The following is a 27,406-nucleotide window of genomic DNA, read 5'->3' on the forward strand; positions in this document are numbered from 1 at the left end:
ATGAATAGGGTTAGGGTTAGGGTTAGGGTTTAGGGTTATGGATAGGGTTAGGGTTAGGGTTAGGGTTTAGGGTAAGGGTTAGAGTTTAGGGTTAGGGTTAGGGTTAGGGTTTAGGGTTATGGATAGGGATAGGGTTAGGGTTAGGGTTAGGGTTTATGGGTTAGGGTTAGGGTTAGGGATGAATTGGACAAAAATCATCCAAAACAAACTTTTTATTAGTAGGGTTAGGGTTAGGGTTAGAGTTTAGCATTAGGGTTAGGGTTAGGGTTTAGGGTTATGGATAGGGTTAGAGTTAGGGTTAGGGTTTATGGGTTAGGGTTAGGGTTAGGGTTAGAGTTTAGGGTTAGGGTTAGGGTTAGGGTTTAGGGTTAGGTTTTACTGGTTAGGGTTAGGGTTAGGGATGAATTGGACAAAAATCATCCAAAACAAACTTTTTATTAGTGTCGACTGTTTGAGTGGTGAGCAGTGAGTCTTTCCTCCCTAGGACAGTTGCATAGAGTTGTAACTATACGCAGGAGGAAGCTGCCATCTTTACCACACCACAGCCTGTTGTGCTTCTGGCTGAAGCCTTATTCACAACACCAAGGTCAGTATTTCCTGTGAGGCAAGCTTTGCCACAATCATTGCCTGTGCTGCTGACTTAGGGTTAGGGTTAGGGTTAGAGTTTAGGGTTATGAATAGGGTTAGGGTTAGGGTTAGGGTTTAGGGTTATGGATAGGGTTAGGGTTAGGGTTAGGGTTAGGGTTAGGGTTTATGGGTTAGGGTTAGGGTTAGGGTTAGGGTTTAGGGTTATGGATACGGTTAGGGTTAGGGTTTATGGGTTAGGGTTAGGGTTAGAGTTTAGGGTTAGGGTTAGGGTTAGGGTTTAGGGTTATGGATAGGGTTAGGGTTAGGGTTAGGGTTTATGGGTTAGGGTTAGGGTTAGGGATGAATTGGACAAAAATCATCCAAAACAAACTTTTTATTAGTGTCGACTGCTTGAATGGTGAGCAGTGAGTCTTTCCTCCCTAGGACAGTTGCATAGAGTTGTAACTATACGCAGGAGGAAGCTGCCATCTTTCCCACACCACAGCCTGTTGTGCTTCTGGCTGAAGCCTTATTCACCACACCAAGGCCAGTATTTCCTGTGAGGCAAGCTTTGCCACAATCATTGCCTGTGCTGCTGACTTAGGGTTAGGGTTAGGGTTTAGGGTTATGAATAGGGTTAGGGTTAGGGTTTAGGGTTATGGATAGGGTTAGGGTTAGGGTTAGGGTTTATGGGTTAGGGTTAGGGTTAGGGTTAGAGTTTAGGGTTAGGGTTAGGGTTTAGGGTTATGGATAGGGTTAGGGTTAGGGTTAGGGTTTATGGGTTAGGGTTAGGGTTAGGGATGAATTGGACAAAAATCATCCAAAAACAAACTTTTTATTAGTAGGGTTAGGGTTAGGGTTAGAGTTTAGCATTAGGGTTAGGGTTAGGGTTTAGGGTTATGGATAGGGTTAGAGTTAGGGTTAGGGTTTATGGGTTAGGGTTAGGGTTAGGGTTAGAGTTTAGGGTTAGGGTTAGGGTTAGGGTTAGGGTTAGGGATGAATTGGACAAAAATCATCCAAAACAAACTTTTTATTAGTGTCGACTGTTTGAGTGGTGAGCAGTGAGTCTTTCCTCCCTAGGACAGTTGCATAGAGTTGTAACTATACGCAGGAGGAAGCTGCCATCTTTACCACACCACAGCCTGTTGTGCTTCTGGCTGAAGCCTTATTCACAACACCAAGGTCAGTATTTCCTGTGAGGCAAGCTTTGCCACAATCATTGCCTGTGCTGCTGACTTAGGGTTAGGGTTAGGGTTAGAGTTTAGGGTTATGAATAGGGTTAGGGTTAGGGTTAGGGTTTAGGGTTATGGATAGGGTTAGGGTTAGGGTTAGGGTTAGGGTTTATGGGTTAGGGTTAGGGTTAGGGTTAGGGTTAGGGTTTAGGGTTATGGATAGGGTTAGGGTTAGGGTTTATGGGTTAGGGTTAGGGTTAGAGTTTAGGGTTAGGGTTAGGGTTAGGGTTAGGGTTTAGGGTTATGGAAAGGGTTATGGTTAGGGTTAGGGTTAGGGTTTATGGGTTAGGGTTAGGGTTAGGGATGAATTGGACAAAAATCATCCAAAACAAACTTTTTATTAGTGTCGACTGTTTGAGTGGTGAGCAGTGAGTCTTTCCTCCCTAGGACAGTTGCATAGAGTTGTAACTATACGCAGGAGGAAGCTGCCATCTTTACCACACCACAGCCTGTTGTGCTTCTGGCTGAAGCCTTATTCACCACACCAAGGCCAGTATTTCCTGTGAGGCAAGCTTTGCCACAATCATTGCCTGTGCTGCTGACTTAGGGTTAGGGTTAGGGTTTAGGGTTATGAATAGGGTTAGGGTTTGGGTTTAGGGTTATGGATAGGGTTAGGGTTAGGGTTAGGGTTTATGGGTTAGGGTTAGGGTTAGGGTTAGAGTTTAGGGTTAGGGTTAGGGTTTAGGGTTATGGATAGGGTTAGGGTTAGGGTTAGGGTTTATGGGTTAGGGTTAGGGTTAGGGATGAATTGGACAAAAATCATCCAAAACAAACTTTTTATTAGTGTCGACTGTTTGAGTGGTGAGCAGTGAGTCTTTCCTCCCTAGGACAGTTGCATAGAGTTGTAACTATACGCAGGAGGAAGCTGCCATCTTTACCACACCACAGCCTGTTGTGCTTCTGGCTGAAGCCTTATTCACCACACCAAGGCCAGTATTTCCTGTGAGGCAAGCTTTGCCACAATCATTGCCTGTGCTGCTGACTTAGGGTTAGGGTTAGGGTTAGAGTTTAGGGTTATGAATAGGGTTAGGGTTAGGGTTAGGGTTTAGGGTTATGGATAGGGTTAGGGTTAGGGTTTAGGGTAAGGGTTAGAGTTTAGGGTTAGGGTTAGGGTTAGGGTTTAAGGTTATGGATAGGGTTAGGGTTAGGGTTTATGGGTTAGGGTTAGGGTTAGGGATGAATTGGACAAAAATCATCCAAAACAAACTTTTTATTAGTAGGGTTAGGGTTAGGGTTAGAGTTTAGCATTAGGGTTAGGGTTAGGGTTTAGGGTTATGGATAGGGTTAGAGTTAGGGTTAGGGTTTATGGGTTAGGGTTAGGGTTAGGGTTAGAGTTTAGGGTTAGGGTTAGGGTTAGGGTTTAGGGTTAGGTTTTACTGGTTAGGGTTAGGGTTAGGGATGAATTGGACAAAAATCATCCAAAACAAACTTTTTATTAGTGTCGACTGTTTGAGTGGTGAGCAGTGAGTCTTTCCTCCCTAGGACAGTTGCATAGAGTTGTAACTATACGCAGGAGGAAGCTGCCATCTTTACCACACCACAGCCTGTTGTGCTTCTGGCTGAAGCCTTATTCACAACACCAAGGTCAGTATTTCCTGTGAGGCAAGCTTTGCCACAATCATTGCCTGTGCTGCTGACTTAGGGTTAGGGTTAGGGTTAGAGTTTAGGGTTATGAATAGGGTTAGGGTTAGGGTTAGGGTTTAGGGTTATGGATAGGGTTAGGGTTAGGGTTAGGGTTAGGGTTTATGGGTTAGGGTTAGGGTTAGGGTTTAGGGTTATGGATAGGGTTAGGGTTAGGGTTTATGGGTTAGGGTTAGGGTTAGAGTTTAGGGTTAGGGTTAGGGTTAGGGTTAGGGTTTAGGGTTATGGATAGGGTTAGGGTTAGGGTTAGGGTTTATGGGTTAGGGTTAGGGTTAGGGATGAATTGGACAAAAATCATCCAAAACAAACTTTTTATTAGTGTCGACTGTTTGAGTGGTGAGCAGTGAGTCTTTCCTCCCTAGGACAGTTGCATAGAGTTGTAACTATACGCAGGAGGAAGCTGCCATCTTTACCACACCACAGCCTGTTGTGCTTCTGGCTGAAGCCTTATTCACCACACCAAGGCCAGTATTTCCTGTGAGGCAAGCTTTGCCACAATCATTGCCTGTGCTGCTGACTTAGGGTTAGGGTTAGGGTTTAGGGTTATGAATAGGGTTAGGGTTTGGGTTTAGGGTTATGGATAGGGTTAGGGTTAGGGTTAGGGTTTATGGGTTAGGGTTAGGGTTAGGGTTAGAGTTTAGGGTTAGGGTTAGGGTTTAGGGTTATGGATAGGGTTAGGGTTAGGGTTAGGGTTTATGGGTTAGGGTTAGGGTTAGGGATGAATTGGACAAAAATCATCCAAAACAAACTTTTTATTAGTGTCGACTGTTTGAGTGGTGAGCAGTGAGTCTTTCCTCCCTAGGACAGTTGCATAGAGTTGTAACTATACGCAGGAGGAAGCTGCCATCTTTACCACACCACAGCCTGTTGTGCTTCTGGCTGAAGCCTTATTCACCACACCAAGGCCAGTATTTCCTGTGAGGCAAGCTTTGCCACAATCATTGCCTGTGCTGCTGACTTAGGGTTAGGGTTTGGGTTTAGGGTTATGAATAGGGTTAGGGTTAGGGTTTAGGGTTATGGATAGGGTTAGGGTTAGGGTTAGGGTTTATGGGTTAGGGTTAGGGTTAGAGTTAGAGTTTAGGGTTAGGGTTAGGGTTTAGGGTTATGGATAGGGTTAGGGTTAGGGTTAGGGTTTATGGGTTAGGGTTAGGGTTAGGGATGAATTGGACAAAAATCATCCAAAACAAACTTTTTATTAGTGTCGACTGTTTGAGTGGTGAGCAGTGAGTCTTTCCTCCCTAGGACAGTTGCATACAGTTGTAACTATATGCAGGAGGAAGCTGCCATCTTTACCACACCACAGCCTGTTGTGCTTCTGGCTGAAGCCTTATTCACCACACCAAGGCCAGTATTTCCTGTGAGGCAAGCTTTGCCACAATCATTGCCTGTGCTGCTGACTTAGGGTTAGGGTTAGGGTTAGAGTTTAGGGTTATGAATAGGGTTAGGGTTAGGGTTATGGTTTAGGGTTATGGATAGGGTTAGGGTTAGGGTTATGGATAGGTTTAGGGTTAGGGTTAGGGTTTATGGTTTAGGGTTAGGGTTAGGGTTAGAGTTTAGGGTTAGGGTTAGGGTTAAGGTTTAGGGTTATGGATAGGGTTAGGGTTAGGGTTAGGGTTTATGGGTTAGGGTTAGGGTTAGGGTTTATGGGTTAGGGTTAGGGTTAGGGATGAATTGGACAAAAATCATCCAAAACAAACTTTTTATTAGGGTTAGGGTTAGGGTTAGGGTTTATGGTTTAGGGTTAGGGTTAGGGTTAGAGTTTAGGGTTAGGGTTAGGGTTTAGGGTTATGGATAGGGTTAGGGTTAGGGTTAGGGTTTATGGGTTAGGGTTAGGGTTAGGGTTTAGGGTTATGGATAGGGTTAGGGTTAGGGTTAGGGTTAGGGTTTATGGGTTAGGGTTAGGGTTAGGGATGAATTGGACAAAAATCATCCAAAACAAACTTTTTATTAGTGTCGACTGTTTGAGTGGTGAGCAGTGAGTCTTTCCTCCCTAGGACAGTTGCATAGAGTTGTAACTATACGCAGGAGGAAGCTGCCATCTTTACCACACCACAGCCTGTTGTGCTTCTGGCTGAAGCCTTATTCACCACACCAAGGCCAGTATTTCCTGTGAGGCAAGCTTTGCCACAATCATTGCCTGTGCTGCTGACTTAGGGTTAGGGTTAGGGTTAGAGTTTAGGGTTATGAATAGGGTAAGGGTTAGGGTTAGGGTTAGAGTTTAGGGTTAGGCTAAGGGTTAGGGATGAATTGGACAAAAATCATCCAAAACAAACTTTTTATTAGAAGGGTTAGGGTTAGGGTTAGGGTTAGAGTTTAGGGTTAGGGTTAGGGTTAGGGTTTAGGGTTATGGATAGGGTTAGGGTTAGGGTTAGGGTTTATGGGTTAGGGTTAGGGTTAGAGTTTAGGATTAGGGTTAGGGTTAGGGTTTAGGATTATGGATAGGGTTAGGGTTAGGGTTAGGGTTTATGGGTTAGGGTTAGGGTTAGGGATGAATTGGACAAAAATCATCCAAAACAAACTTTTTATTAGTGTCGACTGTTTGAGTGGTGAGCAGTGAGTCTTTCCTCCCTAGGACAGTTGCATAGAGTTGTAACTATACGCAGGAGGAAGCTGCCATCTTTACCACACCACAGCCTGTTGTGCTTCTGGCTGAAGCCTTATTCACCACACCAAGGCCAGTATTTCCTGTGAGGCAAGCTTTGCCACAATCATTGCCTGTGCTGCTGACTTAGGGTTAGGGTTAGGGTTAGAGTTTAGGGTTATGAATAGGGTTAGGGTTAGGGTTAGGGTTTAGGGTTATGGATAGGGTTAGGGTTAGGGTTAGGGTTTATGGGTTTGGGTTAGGGTTAGGGTTAGGGTTAGAGTTTAGGGTTAGGGTTAGGGTTAGGGTTAGGGTTTAGGGTTATGGGTTATGGATAGGGTTAGGGTTAGGGTTTATGGGTTAGGGTTAGGGTTAGAGTTTAGGGTTAGGGTTAGGGTTTAGGGTTATGGATAGGGTTAGGGTTAGGGTTAGGGTTTATGGGTTAGGGTTAGGGTTAGGGATGAATTGGACAAAAATCATCCAAAACAAACTTTTTATTAGTGTCGACTGTTTGAGTGGTGAGCAGTGAGTCTTTCCTCCCTAGGACAGTTGCATAGAGTTGTAACTATACGCAGGAGGAAGCTGCCATCTTTACCACACCACAGCCTGTTGTGCTTCTGGCTGAAGCCTTATTCACCACACCAAGGCCAGTATTTCCTGTGAGGCAAGCTTTGCCACAATCATTGCCTGTGCTGCTGACTTAGGGTTAGGGTTAGGGTTAGAGTTTAGGGTTATGAATAGGGTTAGGGTTAGGGTTAGGGTTTAGGGTTATGGATAGGGTTAGGGTTAGGGTTAGGGTTTATGGGTTAGGGTTAGGGTTAGGAATGAATTGGACAAAAATCATCCAAAACAAACTTTTTATTAGTAGGGTTAGGGTTAGGGTTAGGGTTGGAGTTTAGGGTTAGGGTTAGGGTTAGGGTTTAGGGTTATGGATAGGGTTAGGGTTAGGGTTAGGGTTTAGGGTTAGGGTTAGGGTTAGAGTTTAGGGTTAGGGTTAGGGTTAGGGTTAGGGTTTACGGTTATGGATAAGGTTAGGGTTAGGGTTAGGGTTTATGGGTTAGGGTTAGGGTTAGGGATGAATTGGACAAAAATCATCCAAAACAAACTTTTTATTAGTAGGGTTAGGGTTAGGGTTAGGGTTAGAGTTTAGGGTTAGGGTTAGGGTTAGGGTTTAGGGTTATGGATAGGGTTAGGGTTAGGGTTAGGGTTTATGGGTTAGGGTTAGGGTTAGGGATGAATTGGACAAAAATCATCCAAAACAAACTTTTTATTAGTAGGGTTAGGGTTAGGGTTAGGGTTAGGGGTTAGGGTTAGGGTTAGGGTTAGAGTTTAGGGTTAGGGTTAGGGTTAGGGTTTAGGGTTATGGATAGGGTTAGGGTTAGGGTTTATGGGTTAGGGTTAGGGTTAGGGATGAATTGGACAAAAATCATCCAAAACAAACTTTTTATTAGTAGGGTTAGGGTTAGGGTTAGGGTTAGAGTTTAGGGTTAGGGTTAGGGTTAGGGTTTAGGGTTATGGATAGGGTTAGGGTTAGGGTTAGGGTTTATGGGTTAGGGTTAGGGTTAGAGTTTAGGGTTAGGGTTAGGGTTAGGGTTTAGGGTTATGGATAGGGTTAGGGTTAGGGTTAGGGTTTAGGGTTATGGATAGGGTTAGGGTTAGGGTTAGGGTTTATGGGTTAGGGTTAGGGTTAGAGTTTAGGGTTAGGGTTAGGGTTAGGGTTTAGGGTTATGGATAGGGTAAGTGTTAGGGTTAGGGTTTAGGGTTATGAATAGGGTTAGGGTTAGGGTTAGGGTTTAGGGTTATGGATAGGGTTATGGTTAGGGTTAGGGTTTATGGTTTAGGGTTAGGGTTAGGGTTAGAGTTTAGGGTTAGGGTTAGGGTTAGGGTTAGGGTTTAGGGTTATGGATAGGGTTAGGGTTAGGGATAGGGTTTATGGGTTAGAGTTAGGGTTAGGGTTAGGGTTTAGGGTTATGGATAGGGTTACGGTTAGGGTTAGGGTTTATGGGTTAGGGTTAGGGTTAGGGATGAATTGGACAAAAATCATCCAAAACAAACTTTTTATTAGTAGGGTTAGGGTTAGGGTTAGGGTTAGAGTTTAGGGTTAGGGTTAGGGTTTAGGGTTTAGGGTTATGGATAGGGTTAGGGTTAGGGTTAGGGTTTATGGGTTAGGGTTAGGGTTAGGGATGAATTGGACAAAAATCATCCAAAACAAACTTTTTATTAGTGTCGACTGTTTGAGTGGTGAGCAGTGAGTCTTTCTTCCCTAGGACAGTTGCATAGAGTTGTAACTATACGCAGGAGGAAGCTGCCAACTTTACCACACCACAGCCTGTTGTGCTTCTGGCTGAAGCCTTATTCACCACACCAAGGCCAGTATTTCCTGTGAGGCAAGCTTTGCCACAATCATTGCCTGTGCTGCTGACTTAGGGTTAGGGTTAGGGTTAGAGTTTAGGGTTATGAATAGGGTTAGGGTTAGGGTTAGGGTTTAGGGTTATGGATAGGGTTAGGGTTAGGGTTAGGGTTTAGGGTTAGGGTTAGGGTTAGAGTTTAGGGTTAGGGTTAGGGTTAGGGTTTAGGGTTATGGATAGGGTTAGGGTTAGGGTTAGGGTTTATGGGTTAGGGTTGGAGTTAGGGATGAATTGGACAAAAATCATCCAAAACAAACTTTTTATTAGTGTTGACTGTTTGAGTGGTGAGCAGTGAGTCTTTCCTCCCTAGGACAGTTGCATAGAGTTGTAACTATACGCAGGAGGAAGCTGCCATCTTTACCACACCACAGCCTGTTGTGCTTCTGGCTGAAGCCTTATTCACCACACCAAGGCCAGTATTTCCTGTGAGGCAAGCTTTGCCACAATCATTGCCTGTGCTGCTGACTTAGGGTTAGGGTTAGGGTTAGAGTTTAGGGTTATGAATAGGGTTAGGGTTAGGGTTAGGGTTTAGGGTTATGGGTTAGGGTTATGGATAGGGTTAGGGTTAGGGTTAGGGTTTATGGGTTAGGGTTAGGGTTAGGGATGAATTGGACAAAAATCATCCAAAACAAACTTTTTATTAGTGTCGACTGTTTGAGTGGTGAGCAGTGAGTCTTTCCTCCCTAGGACAGTTGCATAGAGTTGTAACTATACGCAGGAGGAAGCTGCCATCTTTACCACACCACAGCCTGTTGTGCTTCTGGCTGAAGCCTTATTCACCACACCAAGGCCAGTATTTCCTGTGAGGCAAGCTTTGCCACAATCATTGCCTGTGCTGCTGACTTAGGGTTAGGGTTAGGGTTAGAGTTTAGGGTTATGAATAGGGTTAGGGTTAGGGTTAGGGTTTAGGGTTATGGATAGGGTTAGGGTTAGGGTTAGGGTTTAGGGTTATGGATAGGGTTAGGGTTAGGGTTAGGGTTTAGGGTTAGGGTTAGGGTTAGAGTTTAGGGTTAGGGTTAGGGTTAGGGTTTAGGGTTATGGATAGGGTTAGGGTTAGGGTTAGGGTTTATGGGTTAGGGTTGGAGTTAGGGATGAATTGGACAAAAATCATCCAAAACAAACTTTTTATTAGTAGGGTTAGGGTTAGGGTTAGGGTTAGAGTTTAGGGTTAGGGTTAGGGTTAGGGTTTAGGGTTATGGATAGGGTTAGGGTTAGGGTTAGGGTTTATGGGTTAGGGTTAGAGTTAGAGTTTAGGGTTAGGTTTAGGGTTTAGGGTTAGGGTTAGGGTTAGGGTTAGGGTTAGGGTTTAGGGTTATGAATAGGGTTAGGGTTAGGGTTAGGGTTTAGGGTTATGGATAGGGTTATGGTTAGGGTTAGGGTTTATGGTTTAGGGTTAGGGTTAGGGTTAGGGTTAGAGTTTAGGGTTAGGGTTAGGGTTAGGGTTTAGGGTTATGGATAGGGTTAGGGTTAGGGTTAGGGTTTATGGGTTAGGGTTAGGGTTAGGGATGAATGGGACAAAAATCATCCAAAACAAACTAGGGTTAGAGTTTAGGGTTAGGGTTAGGGTTAGGGTTAGGGTTTAGGGTTATGGATAGGGTTAGGGTTAGGGTTAGGGTTTATGGGTTAGGGTTAGGGTTAGGGATGAATTGGACAAAAATCATCCAAAACAAACTTTTTATTAGTGTCGACTGTTTGAGTGGTGAGCAGTGAGTCTTTCCTCCCTAGGACAGTTGCATAGAGTTGTAACTATACGCAGGAGGAAGCTGCCATCTTTACCACACCACAGCCTGTTGTGCTTCTGGCTGAAGCCTTATTCACCACACCAAGGCCAGTATTTCCTGTGAGGCAAGCTTTGCCACAATCATTGCCTGTGCTGCTGACTTAGGGTTAGGGTTAGGGTTAGAGTTTAGGGTTATGAATAGGGTTAGGGTTAGGGTTAGGGTTTAGGGTTATGGATAGGGTTAGGGTTAGGGTTAGGGTTTAGGGTTAGGGTTAGGGTTAGAGTTTAGGGTTATGGATAGGGTTAGGGTTAGGGTTTATGGGTTAGGGTTAGGGTTAGGGATGAATTGGACAAAAATCATCCAAAACAAACTTTTTATTAGTAGGGTTAGGGTTAGGGTTAGGGTTAGAGTTTAGGGTTAGGGTTAGGGTTAGGGTTTATGGGTTAGGGTTAGGGTTAGAGTTTAGGGTTAGGGTTAGGGTTAGGGTTTAGGGTTAGGGTTAGGGTTAGGGTTAGGGTTTAGGGTTATGAATAGGGTTAGGGTTAGGGTTAGGGTTTAGGGTTATGGATAGGGTTATGGTTAGGGTTAGGGTTTATGGTTTAGGGTTAGGGTTAGGGTTAGGGTTTAAGGGTTAGGGTTAGGGTTAGGGATGAATTGGACAAAAATCATCCAAAACAAACTTTTTATTAGGAGGGTTAGGGTTAGGGTTAGGGTTAGAGTTTAGGGTTAGGGTTAGGGTTAGGGTTTAAGGTTATGGATAGGGTTAGGGTTAGGGTTAGGGTTAGGGTTTATGGGTTAGGGTTAGGGTTAGGGATGAATGGGACAAAAATCATCCAAAACAAACTAGGGTTAGAGTTTAGGGTTAGGGTTAGGGTTAGGGTTAGGGTTTAGGGTTATGGATAGGGTTAGGGTTAGGGTTAGGGTTAGGGTTTATGGGTTAGGGTTAGGGTTAGGGATGAATTGGACAAAAATCATCCAAAACAAACTTTTTATTAGTGTCGACTGTTTGAGTGGTGAGCAGTGAGTCTTTCCTCCCTAGGACAGTTGCATAGAGTTGTAACTATACGCAGGAGGAAGCTGCCATCTTTACCACACCACAGCCTGTTGTGCTTCTGGTTGAAGCCTTATTCACCACACCAAGGCCAGTATTTCCTGTGAGGCAAGCTTTGCCACAATCATTGCCTGTGCTGCTGACTTAGGGTTAGGGTTAGGGTTAGAGTTTAGGGTTATGAATAGGGTTAGGGTTAGGGTTAGGGTTTAGGGTTATGGATAGGGTTAGGGTTAGGGTTTAGGGTTAGGGTTAGGGTTAGAGTTTAGGGTTAGGGTTAGGGTTAGGGTTTAGGGTTATGGATAGGGTTAGGGTTAGGGTTAGGGTTAGGGTTTATGGGTTAGGGTTAGGGTTAGGGATGAATTGGACAAAAATCATCCAAAACAAACTTTTTATTAGTAGGGTTAGGGTTAGGGGTTAGGGTTAGGGGTTAGGGTTAGGGTTAGGGTTAGAGTTTAGGGTTAGGGTTAGGGTTAGGGTTTAGGGTTATGGATAGGGTTAGGGTTAGGGTTAGGGTTAGGGTTTATGGGTTAGGGTTAGGGTTAGAGTTTAGGGTTAGGGTTAGGGTTAGGGTTTAGGGTTATGGATAGGGTTAGGGTTAGGGTTAGGGTTTATGGGTTAGGGTTAGGGTTAGGGATGAATTGGACAAAAATCATCCAAAAAAAACTTTTTATTAGTAGGGTTAGGGTTTGGGTTAGGGGTTAGGGTTAGGGTTTAGGGTTATGGATAGGGTTAGGGTTAGGGTTTATGGGTTAGGGTTAGGGTTAGAGTTTAGGGTTAGGGTTAGGGTTAGGGTTTAGGGTTATGGATAGGGTTAGGGTTAGGGTTAGGGTTTATGGGTTAGGGTTAGGGTTAGGGTTAGGGATGAATTGGACAAAAATCATCCAAAACAAACTTTTTATTAGTGTCGACTGTTTGAGTGGTGAGCAGTGAGTCTTTCCTCCCTAGGACAGTTGCATAGAGTTGTAATTATACGCAGGAGGAAGCTGCCATCTTTACCACACCACAGCCTGTTGTGCTTCTGGCTGAAGCCTTATTCACCACACCAAGGCCAGTATTTCCTGTGAGGCAAGCTTTGCCACAATCATTGCCTGTGCTGCTGACTTAGGGTTAGGGTTAGGGTTAGAGTTTAGGGTTATGAATAGGGTTAGGGTTAGGGTTAGGGTTTAGGGTTACGGATAGGGTTAGGGTTAGGGTTAGGGTTTAGGGTTAGGGTTAGGGTTAGAGTTTAGGGTTAGGGTTAGGGTTAGGGTTTAGGGTTATGGATAGGGTTAGGGTTAGGGTTTATGGGTTAGGGTTAGGGTTAGGAATGAATTGGACAAAAATCATCCAAAACAAACTTTTTATTAGTAGGGTTAGGGTTAGGGTTAGGGTTGGAGTTTAGGGTTAGGGTTAGGGTTAGGGTTTAGGGTTATGGATAGGGTTAGGGTTAGGGTTAGGGTTAGGGTTTAGGGTTAGGGTTAGGGTTAGAGTTTAGGGTTAGGGTTAGGGTTAGGGTTAGGGTTTAGGGTTATGGATAGGGTTAGGGTTAGGGTTAGGGTTTATGGGTTAGGGTTAGGGTTAGGGATGAATTGGACAAAAATCATCCAAAACAAACTTTTTATTAGTAGGGTTAGGGTTAGGGTTAGGGTTAGAGTTTAGGGTTAGGGTTAGGGTTAGGGTTTAGGGTTATGGATAGGGTTAGGGTTAGGGTTAGGGTTAGGGTTTATGGGTTAGGGTTAGGGTTAGGGATGAATTGGACAAAAATCATCCAAAACAAACTTTTTATTAGTAGGGTTAGAGTTAGGGTTAGGGTTAGAGTTTAGGGTTAGGGTTAGTGTTAGGGTTTAGGGTTATGGATAGGGTTAGGGTTAGGGTTTATGGGTTAGGGTTAGGGTTAGGGATGAATTGGACAAAAATCATCCAAAACAAACTTTTTATTAGTAGGGTTAGGGTTAGGGTTAGGGTTAGGGTTAGGGTTTATGGGTTAGGGTTAGGGTTAGAGTTTAGGGATAGGGTTAGGGTTAGGGTTTAGGGTTATGGAAAGGGTTAGGGTTAGGGTTAGGGTTTAGGGTTATGAATAGGGTTAGGGTTAGGTTTAGGGTTTAGGGTTATGGATAGGGTTAGGGTTAGGGTTAGGGTTAGGGTTTAGGGTTAGGGTTAGGGTTAGAATTTAGGGTTAGGGTTGGGGTTAGGGTTAGGGTTTAGGGTTATGGATAGGGTTAGGGTTAGGGTTTATGGGTTAGGGTTAGGGTTAGAGTTTAGGGTTAGGGTTAGGGTTAGGGTTTAGGGTTATGGATAGGGTTAGGGTTAGGGTTAGGGTTTATGGGTTAGGGTTAGGGTTAGGGATGAATTGGACAAAAATCATCCAAAACAAACTTTTTATTAGTGTCGACTGTTTGAGTGGTGAGCAGTGAGTCTTTCCTCCCTAGGACAGTTGCATAGAGTTGTAACTATACGCAGGAGGAAGCTGCCATCTTTACCACACCACAGCCTGTTGTGCTTCTGGCTGAAGCCTTATTCACCACACCAAGGCCAGTATTTCCTGTGAGGCAAGCTTTGCCACAATCATTGCCTGTGCTGCTGACTTAGGGTTAGGGTTAGGGTTAGAGTTTAGGGTTATGAATAGGGTTAGGGTTAGGGTTAGGGTTAGAGTTTAGGGTTAGGGTTAGGGTTAGGGTTTAGGGTTATGGATAGGGTTAGGGTTAGGGTTAGGGTTTATGGGTTAGGGTTAGGGTTAGGAATGAATTGGACAAAAATCATCCAAAACAAACTTTTTATTAGTAGGGTTAGGGTTAGGGTTAGGGTTGGAGTTTAGGGTTAGGGTTAGGGTTAGGGTTTAGGGTTATGGATAGGGTTAGGGTTAGGGTTAGGGTTAGGGTTTAGGGTTAGGGTTAGGGTTAGAGTTTAGGGTTAGGGTTAGGGTTAGGGTTAGGGTTTAGGGTTATGGATAGGGTTAGGGTTAGGGTTAGGGTTAGGGTTTATGGGTTAGGGTTAGGGTTAGGGATGAATTGGACAAAAATCATCCAAAACAAACTTTTTATTAGTAGGGTTAGGGTTAGGGTTAGGGTTAGAGTTTAGGGTTAGGGTTAGGGTTAGGGTTTAGGGTTATGGATAGGGTTAGGGTTAGGGTTAGGGTTAGGGTTTATGGGTTAGGGTTAGGGTTAGGGATGAATTGGACAAAAATCATCCAAAACAAACTTTTTATTAGTAGGGTTAGGGTTAGGGTTAGGGTTAGCGGTTAGGGTTACGGTTAGGGTTAGAGTTTAGGGTTAGGGTTAGGGTTAGGGTTAGGGTTTAGGGTTATGGATAGGGTTAGGGTTAGGGTTAGGGTTTATGGGTTAGAGTTAGGGTTAGGGTTAGGGTTTAGGGTTATGGATAGGGTTACGATTAGGGTTAGGGTTTATGGGTTAGGGTTAGGGTTAGGGATGAATTGGACAAAAATCATCCAAAACAAACTTTTTATTAGTGTCGACTGTTTGAGTGGTGAGCAGTGAGTCTTTCCTCCCTAGGACAGTTGCATAGAGTTGTAACTATACGCAGGAGGAAGCTGCCATCTTTACCACACCACAGCCTGTTGTGCTTCTGGCTGAAGCCTTATTCACCACACCAAGGCCAGTATTTCCTGTGAGGCAAGCTTTGCAACAAATCATTGCCTGTGCTGCTGACTTAGGGTTAGGGTTAGGGTTAGAGTTTAGGGTTATGAATAGGGTTAGGGTTAGGGTTAGGGTTTAGGGTTATGGATAGGGTTAGGGTTAGGGTTAGGGTTTAGGGTTAGGGTTAGGGTTAGAGTTTAGGGTTAGGGTTAGGGTTAGGGTTTAGGGTTATGGATAGGGTTAGGGTTAGGGTTAGGGTTTATGGGTTAGGGTTAGGGTTAGGAATGAATTGGACAAAAATCATCCAAAACAAACTTTTTATTAGTAGGGTTAGGGTTAGGGTTAGGGTTGGAGTTTAGGGTTAGGGTTAGGGTTAGGGTTTAGGGTTATGGATAGGGTTAGGGTTAGGGTTAGGGTTAGGGTTTAGGGTTAGGGTTAGGGTTAGAGTTTAGGGTTAGGGTTAGGGTTAGGGTTAGGGTTTAGGGTTATGGATAGGGTTAGGGTTAGGGTTAGGGTTTATGGGTTAGGGTTAGGGTTAGGGATGAATTGGACAAAAATCATCCAAAACAAACTTTTTATTAGTAGGGTTAGGGTTAGGGTTAGGGTTAGAGTTTAGGGTTAGGGTTAGGGTTAGGGTTTAGGGTTATGGATAGGGTTAGGGTTAGGGTTAGGGTTAGGGTTTATGGGTTAGGGTTAGGGTTAGGGATGAATTGGACAAAAATCATCCAAAACAAACTTTTTATTAGTAGGGTTAGAGTTAGGGTTAGGGTTAGAGTTTAGGGTCAGGGTTAGTGTTAGGGTTTAGGGTTATGGATAGGGTTAGGGTTAGGGTTTATGGGTTAGGGTTAGGGTTAGGGATGAATTGGACAAAAATCATCCAAAACAAACTTTTTATTAGTAGGGTTAGGGTTAGGGTTAGGGTTAGGGTTAGGGTTTATGGGTTAGGGTTAGGGTTAGAGTTTAGGGATAGGGTTAGGGTTAGGGTTTAGGGTTATGGAAAGGGTTAGGGTTAGGGTTAGGGTTTAGGGTTATGAATAGGGTTAGGGTTAGGTTTAGGGTTTAGGGTTATGGATAGGGTTAGGGTTAGGGTTAGGGTTAGGGTTAGGGTTTAGGGTTAGGGTTAGGGTTAGAATTTAGGGTTAGGGTTGGGGTTAGGGTTAGGGTTTAGGGTTATGGATAGGGTTAGGGTTAGGGTTTATGGGTTAGGGTTAGGGTTAGAGTTTAGGGTTAGGGTTAGGGTTAGGGTTTAGGGTTATGGATAGGGTTAGGGTTAGGGTTAGGGTTTATGGGTTAGGGTTAGGGTTAGGGATGAATTGGACAAAAATCATCCAAAACAAACTTTTTATTAGTGTCGACTGTTTGAGTGGTGAGCAGTGAGTCTTTCCTCCCTAGGACAGTTGCATAGAGTTGTAACTATACGCAGGAGGAAGCTGCCATCTTTACCACACCACAGCCTGTTGTGCTTCTGGCTGAAGCCTTATTCACCACACCAAGGCCAGTATTTCCTGTGAGGCAAGCTTTGCCACAATCATTGCCTGTGCTGCTGACTTAGGGTTAGGGTTAGGGTTAGAGTTTAGGGTTATGAATAGGGTTAGGGTTAGGGTTAGGGTTAGGGTTAGAGTTTAGGGTTAGGGTTAGGGTTAGGGTTTAGGGTTATGGATAGGGTTAGGGTTAGGGTTAGGGTTTATGGGTTAGGGTTAGGGTTAGGAATGAATTGGACAAAAATCATCCAAAACAAACTTTTTATTAGTAGGGTTAGGGTTAGGGTTAGGGTTGGAGTTTAGGGTTAGGGTTAGGGTTAGGGTTTAGGGTTATGGATAGGGTTAGGGTTAGGGTTAGGGTTAGGGTTTAGGGTTAGGGTTAGGGTTAGAGTTTAGGGTTAGGGTTAGGGTTAGGGTTAGGGTTTAGGGTTATGGATAGGGTTAGGGTTAGGGTTAGGGTTAGGGTTTATGGGTTAGGGTTAGGGTTAGGGATGAATTGGACAAAAATCATCCAAAACAAACTTTTTATTAGTAGGGTTAGGGTTAGGGTTAGGGTTAGAGTTTAGGGTTAGGGTTAGGGTTAGGGTTTAGGGTTATGGATAGGGTTAGGGTTAGGGTTAGGGTTAGGGTTTATGGGTTAGGGTTAGGGTTAGGGATGAATTGGACAAAAATCATCCAAAACAAACTTTTTATTAGTAGGGTTAGGGTTAGGGTTAGGGTTAGCGGTTAGGGTTAGGGTTAGGGTTAGAGTTTAGGGTTAGGGTTAGGGTTAGGGTTAGGGTTTAGGGTTATGGATAGGGTTAGGGTTAGGGTTAGGGTTTATGGGTTAGAGTTAGGGTTAGGGTTAGGGTTTAGGGTTATGGATAGGGTTACGATTAGGGTTAGGGTTTATGGGTTAGGGTTAGGGTTAGGGATGAATTGGACAAAAATCATCCAAAAAAAACTTTTTATTAGTGTCGACTGTTTGAGTGGTGAGCAGTGAGTCTTTCCTCCCTAGGACAGTTGCATAGAGTTGTAACTATACGCAGGAGGAAGCTGCCATCTTTACCACACCACAGCCTGTTGTGCTTCTGGCTGAAGCCTTATTCACCACACCAAGGCCAGTATTTCCTGTGAGGCAAGCTTTGCAACAAATCATTGCCTGTGCTGCTGACTTAGGGTTAGGGTTAGGGTTAGAGTTTAGGGTTATGAATAGGGTTAGGGTTAGGGTTAGGGTTTAGGGTTATGGATAGGGTTAGGGTTAGGGTTAGGGTTTAGGGTTAGGGTTAGGGTTAGAGTTTAGGGTTAGGGTTAGGGTTAGGGTTTAGGGTTATGGATAGGGTTAGGGTTAGGGTTAGGGTTTATGGGTTAGGGTTAGGGTTAGGAATGAATTGGACAAAAATCATCCAAAACAAACTTTTTATTAGTAGGGTTAGGGTTAGGGTTAGGGTTGGAGTTTAGGGTTAGGGTTAGGGTTAGGGTTTAGGGTTAAGGATAGGGTTAGGGTTAGGGTTAGGGTTAGGGTTTAGGGTTAGGGTTAGGGTTAGAGTTTAGGGTTAGGGTTAGGGTTAGGGTTAGGGTTTAGGGTTATGGATAGGGTTAGGGTTAGGGTTAGGGTTAGGGTTTATGGGTTAGGGTTAGGGTTAGGGATGAATTGGACAAAAATCATCCAAAACAAACTTTTTATTAGTAGGGTTAGGGTTAGGGTTAGGGTTAGAGTTTGGGGTTAGGGTTAGGGTTAGGGTTTAGGGTTATGGATAGGGTTAGGGTTAGGGTTAGGGTTTATGGGTTAGGGTTAGGGTTAGGGATGAATTGGACAAAAATCATCCAAAACAAACTTTTTATTAGTAGGGTTAGGGTTAGGGTTAGGGTTAGGGGTTAGGGTTAGGGTTAGGGTTAGAGTTTAGGGTTAGGGTTAGGGTTTAGGGTTATGGATAGGGTTAGGGTTAGGGTTTATGGGTTAGGGTTAGGGTTAGGGATGAATTGGATAAAAATCATCCAAAACAAACTTTTTATTAGTAGGGTTAGGGTTAGGGTTAGGGTTAGGGTTTATGGGTTAGGGTTAGGGTTAGAGTTTAGGGATAGGGTTAGGGTTAGGGTTTAGGGTTATGGATAGGGTTAGGGTTAGGGTTAGGGTTTAGGGTTATGAATAGGGTTAGGGTTAGGGTTAGGGTTTAGGGTTATGGATAGGGTTATGGTTAGGGTTAGGGTTTATGGTTTAGGGTTAGGGTTAGGGTTAGAGTTTAGGGTTAGGGTTAGGGTTAGGGTTAGGGTTTAGGGTTATGGATAGGGTTAGGGTTAGGGTTAGGGTTTATGGGTTAGAGTTAGGGTTAGGGTTAGGGTTTAGGGTTATGGATAGGGTTACGATTAGGGTTAGGGTTTATGGGTTAGGGTTAGGGTTAGGGATGAATTGGACAAAAATCATCCAAAACAAACTTTTTATTAGTAGGGTTAGGGTTAGGGTTAGGGTTAGCGGTTAGGGTTAGGGTTAGGGTTAGAGTTTAGGGTTAGGGTTAGGGTTAGGGTTAGGGTTTAGGGTTATGGATAGGGTTAGGGTTAGGGTTAGGGTTTATGGGTTAGAGTTAGGGTTAGGGTTAGGGTTTAGGGTTATGGATAGGGTTACGATTAGGGTTAGGGTTTATGGGTTAGGGTTAGGGTTAGGGATGAATTGGACAAAAATCATCCAAAAAAAACTTTTTATTAGTGTCGACTGTTTGAGTGGTGAGCAGTGAGTCTTTCCTCCCTAGGACAGTTGCATAGAGTTGTAACTATACGCAGGAGGAAGCTGCCATCTTTACCACACCACAGCCTGTTGTGCTTCTGGCTGAAGCCTTATTCACCACACCAAGGCCAGTATTTCCTGTGAGGCAAGCTTTGCAACAAATCATTGCCTGTGCTGCTGACTTAGGGTTAGGGTTAGGGTTAGAGTTTAGGGTTATGAATAGGGTTAGGGTTAGGGTTAGGGTTTAGGGTTAGGGTTAGGGTTAGAGTTTAGGGTTAGGGTTAGGGTTAGGGTTTAGGGTTATGGATAGGGTTAGGGTTAGGGTTAGGGTTTATGGGTTAGGGTTAGGGTTAGGAATGAATTGGACAAAAATCATCCAAAACAAACTTTTTATTAGTAGGGTTAGGGTTAGGGTTAGGGTTGGAGTTTAGGGTTAGGGTTAGGGTTAGGGTTTAGGGTTAAGGATAGGGTTAGGGTTAGGGTTAGGGTTAGGGTTTAGGGTTAGGGTTAGGGTTAGAGTTTAGGGTTAGGGTTAGGGTTAGGGTTAGGGTTTAGGGTTATGGATAGGGTTAGGGTTAGGGTTAGGGTTAGGGTTTATGGGTTAGGGTTAGGGTTAGGGATGAATTGGACAAAAATCATCCAAAACAAACTTTTTATTAGTAGGGTTAGGGTTAGGGTTAGGGTTAGAGTTTGGGGTTAGGGTTAGGGTTAGGGTTTAGGGTTATGGATAGGGTTAGGGTTAGGGTTAGGGTTTATGGGTTAGGGTTAGGGTTAGGGATGAATTGGACAAAAATCATCCAAAACAAACTTTTTATTAGTAGGGTTAGGGTTAGGGTTAGGGTTAGGGGTTAGGGTTAGGGTTAGGGTTAGAGTTTAGGGTTAGGGTTAGGGTTTAGGGTTATGGATAGGGTTAGGGTTAGGGTTTATGGGTTAGGGTTAGGGTTAGGGATGAATTGGATAAAAATCATCCAAAACAAACTTTTTATTAGTAGGGTTAGGGTTAGGGTTAGGGTTAGGGTTTATGGGTTAGGGTTAGGGTTAGAGTTTAGGGATAGGGTTAGGGTTAGGGTTTAGGGTTATGGATAGGGTTAGGGTTAGGGTTAGGGTTTAGGGTTATGAATAGGGTTAGGGTTAGGGTTAGGGTTTAGGGTTATGGATAGGGTTATGGTTAGGGTTAGGGTTTATGGTTTAGGGTTAGGGTTAGGGTTAGAGTTTAGGGTTAGGGTTAGGGTTAGGGTTAGGGTTTAGGGTTATGGATAGGGTTAGGGTTAGGGTTAGGGTTTATGGGTTAGAGTTAGGGTTAGGGTTAGGGTTTAGGGTTATGGATAGGGTTACGATTAGGGTTAGGGTTTATGGGTTAGGGTTAGGGTTAGGGATGAATTGGACAAAAATCATCCAAAACAAACTTTTTATTAGTGTCGACTGTTTGAGTGGTGAGCAGTGAGTCTTTCCTCCCTAGGACAGTTGCATAGAGTTGTAACTATACGCAGGAGGAAGCTGCCATCTTTACCACACCACAGCCTGTTGTGCTTCTGGCTGAAGCCTTATTCACCACACCAAGGCCAGTATTTCCTGTGAGGCAAGCTTTGCCACAATCATTGCCTGTGCTGCTGACTTAGGGTTAGGGTTAGGGTTAGAGTTTAGGGTTAGGAATAGGGTTAGGGTTAGGGTTATGGTTTAGGGTTATGGATAGGGTTAGGGTTAGGGTTAGGGTTAGGGTTTAGGGTTAGGGTTAGGGTTAGAGTTTAGAGTTAGGGTTAGGGTTAGGGTTTAGGGTTATGGATAGGGTTAGGGTTAGGGTTAGGGTTAGGGTTTATGGGTTAGGGTTAGGGTTAGGAATGAATTGGACAAAAATCATCCAAAACAAACTTTTTATTAGTAGGGTTAGGGTTAGGGTTAGGGTTGGAGTTTAGGGTTAGGGTTAGGGTTAGGGTTTAGGGTTATGGATAGGGTTAGGGTTAGGGTTAGGGTTTAGGGTTAGGGTTAGGGTTAGAGTTTAGGGTTAGGGTTAGGGTTAGGGTTTAGGGTTATGGATAGGGTTAGGGTTAGGGTTAGGGTTAGGGTTTATGGGTTAGGGTTAAGGTTAGGGATGAATTGGACAAAAATCATCCAAAACAAACTTTTTATTAGTAGGGTTAGGGTTAGGGTTAGGGTTAGAGTTTAGGGTTAGGGTTAGGGTTAGGGTTTAGGGTTATGGATAGGGTTAGGGTTAGGGTTAGGGTTTATGGGTTAGGGTTAGGGTTAGGGATGAATTGGACAAAAATCATCCAAAACAAACTTTTTATTAGTAGGGTTAGGGTTAGGGTTAGGGGTTAGGGTTAGGGTTAGGGTTAGAGTTTAGGGTTAGGGTTAGGGTTTAGGGTTATGGATAGGGTTAGAGTTAGGGTTTATGGGTTAGGGTTAGGGTTAGGGATGAATTGGAAAAAAATCATCCAAAACAAACTTTTTATTAGTAGGGTTAGGGTTAGGGTTAGGGTTAGGGTTTATGGGTTAGGGTTAGGGTTAGAGTTTAGGGATAGGGTTAGGGTTAGGGTTTAGGGTTATGGATAGGGTTAGGGTTAGGGTTAGGGTTTAGGGTTATGAATAGGGTTAGGGTTAGGGTTAGGGTTTAGGGTTATGGATAGGGTTATGGTTAGGGTTAGGGTTTATGGTTTAGGGTTAGGGTTAGGGTTAGAGTTTAGGGTTAGGGTTAGGGTTAGGGTTAGGGTTTAGGGTTATGGATAGGGTTAGGGTTAGGGTTAGGGTTTATGGGTTAGAGTTAGGGTTAGGGTTAGGGTTTAGGGTTATGGATAGGGTTACGATTAGGGTTAGGGTTTATGGGTTAGGGTTAGGGTTAGGGATGAATTGGACAAAAATCATCCAAAACAAACTTTTTATTAGTGGCGACTGTTTGAGTGGTGAGCAGTGAGTCTTTCCTCCCTAGGACAGTTGCATAGAGTTGTAACTATACGCAGGAGGAAGCTGCCATCTTTACCACACCACAGCCTGTTGTGCTTCTGGCTGAAGCCTTATTCACCACACCAAGGCCAGTATTTCCTGTGAGGCAAGCTTTGCCACAATCATTGCCTGTGCTGCTGACTTAGGGTTAGGGTTAGGGTTAGAGTTTAGGGTTATGAATAGGGTTAGGGTTAGGGTTAGGGTTTAGGGTTATGGATAGGGTAAGGGTTAGGGTTAGGGTTAGGGTTTAGGGTTAGGGTTAGGGTTAGAGTTTAGGGTTAGGGTTAGGGTTAGGGTTTAGGGTTATGGATAGGGTTAGGGTTAGGGTTAGGGTTAGGGTTTATGGGTTAGGGTTAGGGTTAGGAATGAATTGGACAAAAATCATCCAAAACAAACTTTTTATTAGTAGGGTTAGGGTTAGGGTTAGGGTTGGAGTTTAGGGTTAGGGTTAGGGTTAGGGTTTAGGGTTATGGATAGGGTTAGGGTTAGGGTTAGGGTTTAGGGTTAGGGTTAGGGTTAGAGTTTAGGGTTAGGGTTAGGGTTAGGGTTTAGGGTTATGGATAGGGTTAGGGTTAGGGTTAGGGTTAGGGTTAGGGTTTATGGGTTAGGGTTAGGGTTAGGGATGAATTGGACAAAAATCATCCAAAACAAACTTTTTATTAGTAGGGTTAGGGTTAGGGTTAGGGTTAGAGTTTAGGGTTAGGGTTAGGGTTAGGGTTTAGGGTTATGGATAGGGTTAGGGTTAGGGTTAGGGTTTATGGGTTAGGGTTAGGGTTAGGGATGAATTGGACAAAAATCATCCAAAACAAACTTTTTATTAGTAGGGTTAGGGTTAGGGTTAGGGTTAGGGGTTAGGGTTAGGGTTAGAGTTTAGGGTTAGGGTTAGGGTTTAGGGTTATGGATAGGGTTAGAGTTAGGGTTTATGGGTTAGGGTTAGGGTTAGGGATGAATTGGAAAAAAATCATCCAAAACAAACTTTTTATTAGTAGGGTTAGGGTTAGGGTTAGGGTTAGGGTTTATGGGTTAGGGTTAGGGTTAGAGTTTAGGGATAGGGTTAGGGTTAGGGTTTAGGGTTATGGATAGGGTTAGGGTTAGGGTTAGGGTTTAAGGTTATGAATAGGGTTAGGGTTAGGGTTAGGGTTTAGGGTTATGGATAGGGTTATGGTTAGGGTTAGGGTTTATGGTTTAGGGTTAGGGTTAGGGTTAGAGTTTAGGGTTAGGGTTAGGGTTAGGGTTTAGGGTTATGGATAGGGTTAGGGTTAGGGTTAGGGTTTATGGGTTAGAGTTAGGGTTAGGGTTAGGGTTTAGGGTTATGGATAGGGTTACGATTAGGGTTAGGGTTTATGGATTAGGGTTAGGGTTAGGGATGAATTGGACAAAAATCATCCAAAACAAACTTTTTATTAGTGTCGACTGTTTGAGTGGTGAGCAGTGTGTCTTTCCTCCCTAGGACAGTTGCATAGAGTTGTAACTATACGCAGGAGGAAGCTGCCATCTTTACCACACCACAGCCTGTTGTGCTTCTGGCTGAAGCCTTATTCACCACACCAAGGCCAGTATTTCCTTTGAGGCAAGCTTTGCCACAATCATTGCCTGTGCTGCTGACTTAGGGTTAGGGTTAGGATTAGGGTTAGGGTTAGAGTTTAGGGTTAGGGTTAGGGTTTAGGGTTATGGATAGGGTTAGGGTTAGGGTTAGGGTTTATGGGTTAGGGTTAGGGTTAGGGATGAATTGGACAAAAATCATCCAAAACAAACTTTTTATTAGTAGGGTTAGGGTTAGGGTTAGGGTTAGAGTTTAGGGTTAGGGTTAGGGTTAGGGTTAGGGTTTAGGGTTATGGATAGGGTTAGGGTTAGGGTTTATGGGTTAGGGTTAGGGTTAGAGTTTAGGGTTAGGGTTAGGGTTAGGGTTTAGGGTTATGGATAGGGTTAGGGTTAGGGTTAGGGTTAGGGTTTATGGGTTAGGGTTAGGGTTAGGGATGAATTGGACAAAAATCATCCAAAACAAACTTTTTATTAGTGTCGACTGTTTGAGTGGTGAGCAGTGAGTCTTTCCTCCCTAGGACAGTTGCATAGAGTTGTAACTATACGCAGGAGGAAGCTGCCATCTTTACCACACCACAGCCTGTTGTGCTTCTGGCTGAAGCCTTATTCACCACACCAAGGCCAGTATTTCCTTTGAGGCAAGCTTTGCCACAATCATTGCCTGTGCTGCTGACATAGGGTTAGGGTTAGGGTTAGAGTTTAGGGTTATGAATAGGGTTAGGGTTAGGGTTAGGGTTTAGGGTTATGGATAGGGTTAGGGTTAGGGTTAGGGTTAGGGTTTAGGGTTAGGGTTAGGGTTAGAGTTTAGGGTTAGGGTTAGGGTTTAGGGTTATGGATAGGGTTAGGGTTAGGGTTAGGGTTTATGGGTTAGGGTTAGGGTTAGGGATGAATTGGACAAAAATCATCCAAAACAAACTTTTTATTAGTAGGGTTAGGGTTAGGGTTAGGGTTAGAGTTTAGGGTTAGGGTTAGGGTTAGGGTTTAGGGTTATGGATAGGGTTAAGGTTAGGGTTAGGGTTTATGGGTTAGGGTTAGGGTTAGAGTTTAGGGTTAGGGTTAGGGTTAGGGTTTAGGGTTATGGATAGGGTTAGGGTTAGGGTTAGGGTTAGGGTTTATGGGTTAGGGTTAGGGTTAGGGATGAATTGGACAAAAATCATCCAAAACAAACTTTTTATTAGTGTCGACTGTTTGAGTGGTGAGCAGTGAGTCTTTCCTCCCTAGGACAGTTGCATAGAGTTGTAACTATACGCAGGAGGAAGCTGCCATCTTTACCACACCACAGCCTGTTGTGCTTCTGGCTGAAGCCTTATTCACCACACCAAGGCCAGTATTTCCTTTGAGGCAAGCTTTGCCACAATCATTGCCTGTGCAGCTGACTTAGGGTTAGGGTTAGGGTTAGAGTTTAGGGTTATGAATAGGGTTAGGGTTAGGGTTAGGGTTTAGGATTATGGATAGGGTTAGGGTTAGGGTTAGGGTTAGGGTTTAGGGTTAGGGTTAGGGTTAGAGTTTAGGGTTAGGGTTAGGGTTTAGGGTTATGGATAGGGTTAGGGTTAGGGTTAGGGTTTATGGGTTAGGGTTAGGGTTAGGGATGAATTGGACAAAAATCATCCAAAACAAACTTTTTATTAGTAGGGTTAGGGTTAGGGTTAGGGTTAGAGTTTAGGGTTAGGGTTAGGGTTAGGGTTTAGGGTTATGGATAGGGTTAGGGTTAGGGTTAGGGTTTATGGGTTAGGGTTAGGGTTAGGGATGAATTGGACAAAAATCATCCAAAACAAACTTTTTATTAGTGTCGACTGTTTGAGTGGTGAGCAGTGAGTCTTTCCTCCCTAGGACAGTTGCATAGAGTTGTAACTATACGCAGGAGGAAGCTGCCATCTTTACCACACCACAGCCTGTTGTGCTTCTGGCTGAAGCCTTATTCACCACACCCAGGCCAGTATTTCCTGTGAGGCAAGCTTTGCCACAATCATTGCCTGTGCTGCTGACTTAGGGTTAGGGTTAGGGTTAGAGTTTAGGATTATGAATAGGGTTAGGGTTAGGGTTAGGGTTTAGGGTTATGGATAGGGTTAGGGTTAGGGTTAGGGTTAGGGTTTAGGGTTAGGGTTAGGGTTAGGGTTAGAGTTTAGGGTTAGGGTTAGGGTTAGGGTTAGGGTTTAGGGTTATGGATAGGGTTAGGGTTAGGGTTAGGGTTTATGGGTTAGGGTTAGGGTTAGGGATGAATATGACAAAAATCATCCAAAACAAACTTTTTATTAGTAGGGTTAGGGTTAGGGTTAGGGTTAGGGTTTAGGGTTATGGATAGGGTTAGGGTTAGGATTAGGGTTTATGGGTTAGGGTTAGGGTTAGAGTTTAGGGTTAGGGTTAGGGTTAGGGTTTAGGGTTATGGATAGGGTTAGGGTTAGGGTTAGGGTTAGGGTTTATGGGTTAGGGTTAGGGTTAGGGATGAATTGGACAAAAATCATCCAAAACAAACTTTTTATTAGTGTCGACTGTTTGAGTGGTGAGCAGTGAGTCTTTCCTCCCTAGGACAGTTGCATAGAGTTGTAACTATACGCAGGAGGAAGCTGCCATCTTTACCACACCACAGCCTTTTGTGCTTCTGGCTGAAGCCTTATTCACCACACCAAGGCCAGTATTTCCTGTGAGGCAAGCTTTGCCACAATCATTGCCTGTGCTGCTGACTTAGGGTTAGGGTTAGGGTTAGAGTTTAGGGTTATGAATAGGGTTAGGGTTAGGGTTTAGGGTTATGGATAGGGTTAGGGTTAGGGTTAGGGATTAGGGTTAGGGTTAGGGTTAGAATTTAGGGTTAGGGTTAGGGTTTAGGGTTATGGATAGGGTTAGGGTTAGGGTTAGGGTTAGGGTTTATGGGTTAGGTTTAGGGTTAGGGATGAATTGGACAAAAATCATCCAAAACAAACTTTTTATTAGTAGGGTTAGGGTTAGGGTTAGGGTTAGAGTTTAGGGTTAGGGTTAGGGTTAGGGTTAGGGTTTAGGGTTATGGATAGGGTTAGGGTTAGGGTTTATGGGTTAGGATTAGGGTTAGAGTTTAGGGTTAGGGTTAGGGTTAGGGTTTAGGGTTATGGATAGAGTTAGGGTTAGGGTTAGGGTTTATGGGTTAGGGTTAGGGTTAGGGATGAATTGGACAAAAATCATCCAAAACAAACTTTTTATTAGTGTCGACTGTTTGAGTGGTGAGCAGTGAGTCTTTCCTCCCTAGGACAGTTGCATAGAGTTGTATCTATACGCAGGAGGAAGCTGCCATCTTTACCACACCACAGCCTGTTGTGCTTCTGGCTGAAGCCTTATTCACCACACCAAGGCCAGTATTTCCTGTGAGGCAAGCTTTGCCACAATCATTGCCTGTGCTGCTGACTTAGGGTTAGGGTAAGGGTTAGAGTTTAGGGTTATGAATAGGGTTAGGGTTAGGGTTAGGGTTTAGGGTTATGGATAGGGTTAGGGTTAGGGTTAGGGTTTAGGGTTAGGGTTAGGGTTAGAGTTTAGGGTTAGGGTTAGGGTTAGGGTTTAGGGTTATGGATAGGGTTAGGGTTAGGGTTTATGGGTTAGGGTTAGGGTTAGGGATGAATTGGACAAAAATCATCCAAAACAAACTTTTTATTAGTAGGGTTAGGGTTAGGGTTAGGGTTAGAGTTTAGGGTTAGGGTTAGGGTTAGGGTTAGGGTTTATGGGTTAGGGTTAGGGTTAGAGTTTAGGGTTAGGGTTAGGGTTAGGGTTAGGGTTTAGGGTTAGGGTTAGGGTTAGGGTTTAGGGTTATGAATAGGGTTAGGGTTAGGGTTAGGGTTTAGGGTTATGGATAGGGTTATGGTTAGGGTTAGGGTTTATGGTTTAGGGTTAGGGTTAGGGTTAGGGTTAGAGTTTAGGGTTAGGGTTAGGGTTAGGGTTTAGGGTTATGGATAGGGTTAGGGTTAGGGTTAGGGTTAGGGTTTATGGGTTAGGGTTAGGGTTAGGGATGAA

Source organism: Neolamprologus brichardi, chromosome 2, assembly GCF_056152115.1.
Source record: "Neolamprologus brichardi isolate AB-2024 chromosome 2, ASM5615211v1, whole genome shotgun sequence".
Lineage (NCBI taxonomy): Eukaryota > Metazoa > Chordata > Actinopteri > Cichliformes > Cichlidae > Neolamprologus > Neolamprologus brichardi.